A 7176-nucleotide genomic window follows, 5' to 3' on the forward strand; every position below is an offset into this window, starting at 1 on the left:
GAGAGAGAGAGAGAGAGAGAGAGAGAGAGAGAGAGAGAGAGAGAGAGGACACCTGACAGGTGTGGGGTTCAAGAGAGGACAGACAGGTGTGGGGTTCAAACACTGATTAACAAACAGTGTGCCATAAGAAATGAAATCTCAGGGAGAAATGAACCACAGGAAGAAAAATTCATATTTTGTTTTTGTTTTTTTTTTGGGGGGGTGGGGTGGGGTTAATCTGGTCTCTAGGGACCTCACTTGCCAACAGTGTAGCTATCCAGAACTACAGGAGACCAGATCAAAAACAACCCGAGAGGCCAGAACAAAGTCCAACCTGGGCTTCCAAGACTTGAACCACCAATGCTAATAAGCTTCATTCCACTTTTGCCAGCCCACAAAGAATAGAAACAAACAAAGGAATAGGAAGAAAAGACTGTTAGAAGTGGAAACACAAGAGAGGGAAAGGTAGGAGTTACTCCTAACAGACAGAGAGCCTTCAGGAATAAGCCCAGGATTGACACAGAAGCTGTGTGAAACATTCTAGGCAGACTCTTACAGAGAGTGTCATTTGAGTAGCCCAGGATCACAGCACACAGAAGAACAGTTAAAAAGAAAGAGAAACAAAAACATCACTAGGGAAATAGTCCTACTCTAGATGTTTAAAATTCCTCCTTAAGGAGCTGCCAGATAGCAGTAGGGGTGACAAGCTTGACAACCTGAGTTCAACCCCAGAGCCCACATGGGGTGCAGAGAGGAGAGAACCCACACTACTCCCTTAAGTTATTTTCTGACCTGCACATCATGCACATTGTGTTTTAAGAGGCTGGGGAGATGGGTCAGTAGTTAACAACAATGGCTGCTCTTCCAGAGGGCTCAGGTTCAATTCCTAGCACCTACACGGTGGCTAACAACTGTCTGTAACTTTAGTTCCAGAGAATCCAACACCCTCTTCTAGTCTCTACAGGCTTCAGGCATGCAAGTGATACACAGACACATATGCAGGTAAAACACCCACCCATAGACATAAAAACTTAAGTTACAAACAAGTCTATTTAAAAAGTAAAAGGTTTTAGAGCTGAAAAGGCAATGCTTTATTTAGCCCTATAGAAAACTTAGCTCTATGGATCTATGAAGGCTCTGAGTATAAGATCTGCTAAAATCTGCTTTTGGAGTCAATGAGCACACAGCACAGAACTGGCCTTACAAAGAAGCCAACTCTGGTGTTGGGACACTTCCACTGGTCTCCTCATGCATCCTGTAGGCCTGCCTGTAAGCTCCATTATCTTTTCCGTTTGCCCTCTCTGCCCTACTCATCCTACCTCCAGTTGGTTTCACTCTTCTCTCTGATAATGATGGTACCAAATCTTCTACTCATACCTGATATAGGCTAGGCACTGTCTGAATGCTGAAACTCATTACTTCACTAATCCTGAAAAGAATCCAATAAGGTAGGTACACATCAGGAAATAAGTGGCTGGAGGTCAGGATGCTTGTCCAAGGTCACACAGGTATTACACTGAGCCACCTGGACCAAAGCACAGGCAATGGGAACCCAAATAGTCTAACCACAGTCCACTGACAGTTTTCCCTCCTCTGGTTTCCAAAAAGGCACTTCATCCATGTTGGACCTCGCTGATCTCAAGGCTAGAAGCTCTTAATATCTAGGCCATAGCCTGTCTTGGGAGTGACAAGCATTGGCACATATTTCTATTGTAAGGGAACTTAGCGCCCAATCTTTCTCTTCCTTCTACTTCCCAAACTGTTCAGAAAAGAGGGGGCTATGTTTCTGCCCATTCCCAGAGCTTTGGCCAGCCTAGGAAGGAGAAGCAAGGCAATATTCCCCACACCCAATAGAGAAAGGCAAGGACAGGGGATGGGAAGGCTCACCTAAAAAGCCAGGCTCACTTTTAGCAACTCATAGCATCCAGTCCAGCAGGGCTCCAGTACTCTCTGGCGCTGGAGGGGCAGAAAGGAACAGTCATCCCAGTCCTGGACGCAGGCAGTGAGCAAAGCAGGCCCTGAGCAACACCGTTCCAGGGAAAGCCCACAGAACAGGACCGTCTACAAATGAACCAATCCCACCCTCAGATCGCGCGGGGGAATCAGGCCAGGTCCAACTACACAACGTCATGCCTATGATCTTCACTGGGCCCAACTACTACACTTGGCGCCAACGCAGACCCTGCTGCTGACCTTGGGCAGAGTGTGCCCTCTCTTGGGCCTCAGTTTCCACTAACGTCAGAGGTGCAGGGCAGATGACTTCCTTGGCCCGCAAGCGTCGGAGTTGTGGCTCCGCGCAGGCTTCCGGAGGCCGCTCACGTGTGCTCTGCGGAGGGCCGGGCCCTTAAAGGGACCTGCGCTGGCGAACTTGGGTGCTAGAAGCTGGGGGTGTTGGGGAGGGGGCGCAGCTTCGTGCTGTCGGCTTCCAGACCCCCCGCTCGCCTCACGGCCTCATGCACCTCTGCAACTTCAGAGACGCAAAAGTTTGTAGTCGGGACCAGGCGCGCGGCCGCAGGAAGCGCTGCTGAAAGGTGAGCCCCGCCCGTTCCCCTCTAGTCCCACTGACCCGGGACGTTCCTGCACCCAACACCGAGGCAGGAGCTGCGCCGACAGGTCAGGACCGCCTCACGGTCGCTTTCAGGCCCGAGAAGCAGGCCGGGCCGGCTGTGAGCCAGACGCCGTGCAGAGGGAGGCTCAAGCCGCGGGAAGCAGACGGGAGCGGATGAGGGGAGCCCAGGCAGACACCCCGACGGGAACGCCTTGCCTCTGGCCCCGCCCTCACCTCAGCAGCGGCCCCACAGACGCGGACGGACGCCGGAGGAAGATGGGGCTCAGTCGTGGAGCCTGCGTGCGCTTGCCCCTCACGCTCGCTCCGCCCCTTTCTCGGCGGGACGTGACCGTGGCTGTGGGCGCGTGCGCTCCAGATTTGGAGGGCGGAGGCCTGCCTCGCCCCGTCTCCTTGGTAACATACACGCCCCTCCCTCCTCCCCACCTGGCTGGTTTGGGCCCACAACACACATTCCTGCATCCAACAACAAAGGAGAACTTTTGAAGGTGACCGAGCAACAACCAGTACCCCAAGGTATCCTGGCCGGGGAGGGAAGGGAATGGAGCCAGCGACAGTGGCAGGCTCCAAGCACCGGGAAAGTCGGCCTGTTTGCCAGCCCCAGAAGCCCAGTAAGTCAGACCTGGAATGCATAGTGTTTGTGCATTTTAGGGAGGATAAGCGCAGCAAGGTCGGCCTACTAGTAATTGTACCACTCTTACTCTCGCCACCTTCTCTCTCAGGTTTTATGAAAGTTCTGAGAACCCATCAGAATCTGGCTGCTTGCTCAGATCTTACAGCTGAGGAAGCTCTGGCTAAACAAAGAAGCTCTGAAAGACCTCTGGAGAGTGCAAATATAAGTGTCTCCACTCACCCACCCATCAGCTCTTCAGTGAGCATAGGAATGACCATCCCTCCATCCAACATTTATTACGTCCTACTAAGACAGTTCCAGGAGATGGAAACACTGAGTGAACTAAATGAAAGCCTTGGCCTCCAGAAGTTCACTACAGGGAACACCTCTCTTCAAAGCATCTACTTCACTGCCCTGGCTGTGGCTGCTGGGAGTTTCTACTTGTTTAATTTAACCTAGGTAACTCCCGAGCCAAGTGTAAGCTCCTTCAGTACAGGTTCCATCTTGAGCTAGGATCTGATGACCTAAGGGCACCTCCTGACCCACTCAGATTTATGGTGGGAGTGAGGAAGGTAACTATGCTTATAAACTTGGCTGTTCATACATTTCGATGCCAGACAGACTGGGCCAAGGACTATCTTGGTACTTCTGACAAGGTTGCTGCTTGAAAAGATCATGACCCAAAGAGCATATAAGCTGGGCAGTGGTGGTGCACGCCTTTAATCCCAGCACTTGGGAGGCAGAGGCAGGCGGATTTCTGAGTTCGAGGCCAGCCTGGTCTACCGAGTGAGTTCCAGAACAGCCAGAGCTACACAGAGAAACCCTGTCTCGAAAAACAAAACAAACAAACAAAAAAACAAAATAAAAAGAGCATATGACTTTGGAAAAAGCCAGCAGCCATGGGGTAACGTGATCTTGAACCTCATCTACAAGACAAATGTCCCAATGCTCTAGACAGTCTGGTAAGAATAGGCAGCTGGCTACTCAAAAGTCTTCAAGGTAGAGAGAACTGGTTTACAGAGAGCTGGTTTTGTGAACATCAAACGCAGTAATGATTGGCTGCTTCGGGCAGATGGACTGTACACTAGATATCCTTCTTGAGACACAAGAAGGGCACATGGTCCAGGTTCAGAGACAGCCTGTGCCTTCAGAGCACACGTTACTTCTGTCTCTCAGAAATTGATTAGTCTGTGTCAGGAAATCATTGTCGGGAGACACTCTTTCCTCATCCTGTTGTTTTGGCTCACTTCCCTTAGCCTGGTTGGGAACTCCAGAACTCAGTATCAGAGTTGCAGGCATGCCTGAGGAGTTTCACACTATACTGCAGAAGAATTGGCCTACAACTGAGAATCAGCCCGCCAGACTTATCTCCCAGTGCTTCTAACAATGCCAGGTATCAAGTGACCACTAGGGGGCAGCAGACTCCTTTACCAGGCTCTTTGTACACTCCTAACAGGTCAGATCAGCTCACCATATATTCCCAGACCTCTCTCAATAGCACATACCCGCTTAGTGTAAGCCCAGACTTGCCCTTCCTCTTTCCCAGGAATCAGCAACTGAGGTGCTTCTGTGTAAATTGCCAGAGAATATGTCCCCAGGGCTGCTCCTCTTAAAATAATCAAATTTACGGGGTTGGAGGGAATTGTCCATTTCCTCCCCTCCTCTCCCATTAGAGGCACCCTAACTCAGTCTGAGAATATCCATGCAGTGTAAAATGCTTCCCACAACTTCCAGCCTCACTGTCTGTATGACTGAAACTGGTCAATCCAGCCATCAAGCCTAGAAAGGGCTGCCCCACAGCTTAGGACTTAACCAGCTTCAAAAACTCTAAATCAGCTTCATTATTCTGTCAAGAATCTGGAAATGCAGTAGTAACAGCCAGGTACGCATCCCTCTTCTGGTGAGCAAAAGCAGGAAAAGCCCAGTGGCCCCTGACCACAGAACCCACTCAAAGCCTTCCCATCCTACCTCCTGCACTGTCCAAGTGCCATTATTCTGTCATGTTTCTTTCATTACCACCCAGCTAAGTCACTGTCCAGAAAATTTCTTGACCAAACAACATCTTGAGTTTAAATTTTATTTTACAAAAAGAGAAATAAAGAAAACTGATAGGCAGTTATACTGACTTACAATTGTTCTGTTTTTTTAAAAAAGTGACATGAAACACAAGTAAAAATAAATACGTCATAGAAACAGCCAGTTGCCCAGTCCCTGGGGCAGAAGTGTCTGCCCTGATGAGAGAGGAGGGAAGCCCATGATCACACCAGCAGCTGGATCACCCAGCCACAGATGGTCCTCTAAGCCAGGCACAGGTCCTGGGCCTCAGGGGCGTCCTGAGGAAAGAAGACAGAAAACTAAAGCCAGGTACCAGAGCCTTGGGGCAGCCTCATCTCCCTCCCTTTCCCCCAACTCCTCTGGCAGCAGTGTGGCCTTAGTGGTTATCTGTTGCAACCCCTTCAACCCACCTGGACCCTCTCTGGGTACAAGGAAAAAAACCTGTCTTGGGCAGGCTTGAGGGAGTCTTCTGGTGAGTCCCCAGCCTGCCCTGAGTTACACAACCAGATAACAGTCATTTTACACCACAGTGCACATGAGCACACACATGCAAACACATACACACACTCACTCAAACACAGCTGGGCTGAGCTCTCTTCCAGGGAGGGTCCTGGGTCAGGTCACAGTATAAGGTCCCCTCTTGTCTGAATATCATACTAGTAGTGGTAGCAGAGAGTGCCCAAACCTCCCTCAGCCCTCTACATTGTAGATTATGCAGCCTGCCTGGCTCGCTCTCCCCAGCACACTAGATGACTATAGCAAACAGACTCGTGGCAGGGGAAAGGCGCAGGCTTGGGTCCCTGAAAAGCAAAGAGGGTGGACACTGCCTGCTTATTAGTTCATCATCATAGAACTCAGGTATTCATAAAAGGCCTAGAGCCAAGCTAGTGGCACAGAACAGACTTTGAGGGATTATAGCAATTTGAATACACAGGGGCAGAAGAAGAGTCAGTGAAAAGGAAGAGTCTGAAGGTGAGCAATAGGCAGTTCAGCACTTTTCAGATTCGCCTTAAGGTGCTGATTTCCTGGGAACTAGTCAGCAGAGGAGCCAGGAAGTCATCCTTTGGGGGAGGGTGATTTCTCTCAGCAGCAATACTGGGGAAAGAGCAACCTAGCTGAATGCACAGAAAACAATGGCTCAGGAGACCTGGACATGTGGAAACCAAAGGGAAGTGGGAAGTAAAAGATCTGTGTAGGAACAGGGAATGTAATGCCCCAGAAAACCTTCCCCCATGGATAAGGACTCAGTTCCAGAGCAGTGATGTCACACCTAAAGATACTGACTGCTTGCTTCTGGTACTCTCACCTATATGGTTGGCCTTTTGTTTCAACTAATCAGCAAAACATACCCCAGCTCTTTGCTACATGCTCCCAGAGTAGGAAACTTCATTTTTAGTTGTAAGTCATAAATATATGATCCACACATTAATTCCTAGAAGAGTTCCAAGGGCCAGACAAAATCTTTAAGCCAGGAATACAGATACTTAAACAGCATAACTCAAGGGGCGAGGACTTCAGAGATAAGCCATTAAGAAGAACCTGACCTAATATGGTTCACTTACTTTCTTGAATAGCTACTCCATCCCCATTAGAGGGCACATAGAGACCTAAGGGAATCAAATATTTTAAGTGTCATCCTGAATCATTTAGTAGTGTTACAGATAATAAGAATTTAGAATACACCAGAGTGACTCGACTTCTTGAGAGACCCTTAAAATATTCCATGAAAGACAAATAGAAAATATGCAGGGCCTGACCTTTGCCTTTTCCCACTGTCTCACTGTATACATAACTCAAAATAATCTTCCTGCTTCAGTTTCTTGAGGGCTAGGATTACAAGCATAAATTGGTATACTTACCTACCACCTCGTGTTTCCAATCTAAGCACAATAGATTTGTGACGTTCCTGCTTGTCACATGCTCATGCTTGGTGTGCATGCACATTTCCCCAGGCCACATGAAA

At 49.1% G+C, this 7176-nt stretch overlaps 1 protein-coding gene across 3 annotated transcripts in view; it reads right to left on the reverse strand.

The window, feature by feature from the left end:
• Positions 1-2878, reverse strand: part of Tex264 (testis expressed 264) — a 26944-nt gene extending 24066 nt beyond the window's left edge. The window contains exons 1-2 of one of the 3 annotated variants that reach the window (XM_028756726.1): positions 2762-2878; positions 1867-1935 (exon numbers count right to left, since the gene is read on the reverse strand). The gene's annotated coding sequence lies outside the window, so the exon portion shown is untranslated. Of the gene's footprint in view, positions 1-1866; positions 1936-2172; positions 2739-2761 lie in introns of those variants that run through there. The other 2 variants (XM_028756725.1, XM_028756723.1) reach the window with 2 other exon arrangements.
• Between the last annotated feature and the right edge of the window lie 4298 nt (positions 2879-7176).

The sequence above is a fragment of the Grammomys surdaster genome, unplaced genomic scaffold (assembly GCF_004785775.1).
Source record: "Grammomys surdaster isolate TR1022 unplaced genomic scaffold, NIH_TR_1.0 126131, whole genome shotgun sequence".
Classification (NCBI taxonomy): Eukaryota; Metazoa; Chordata; class Mammalia; order Rodentia; family Muridae; genus Grammomys; species Grammomys surdaster.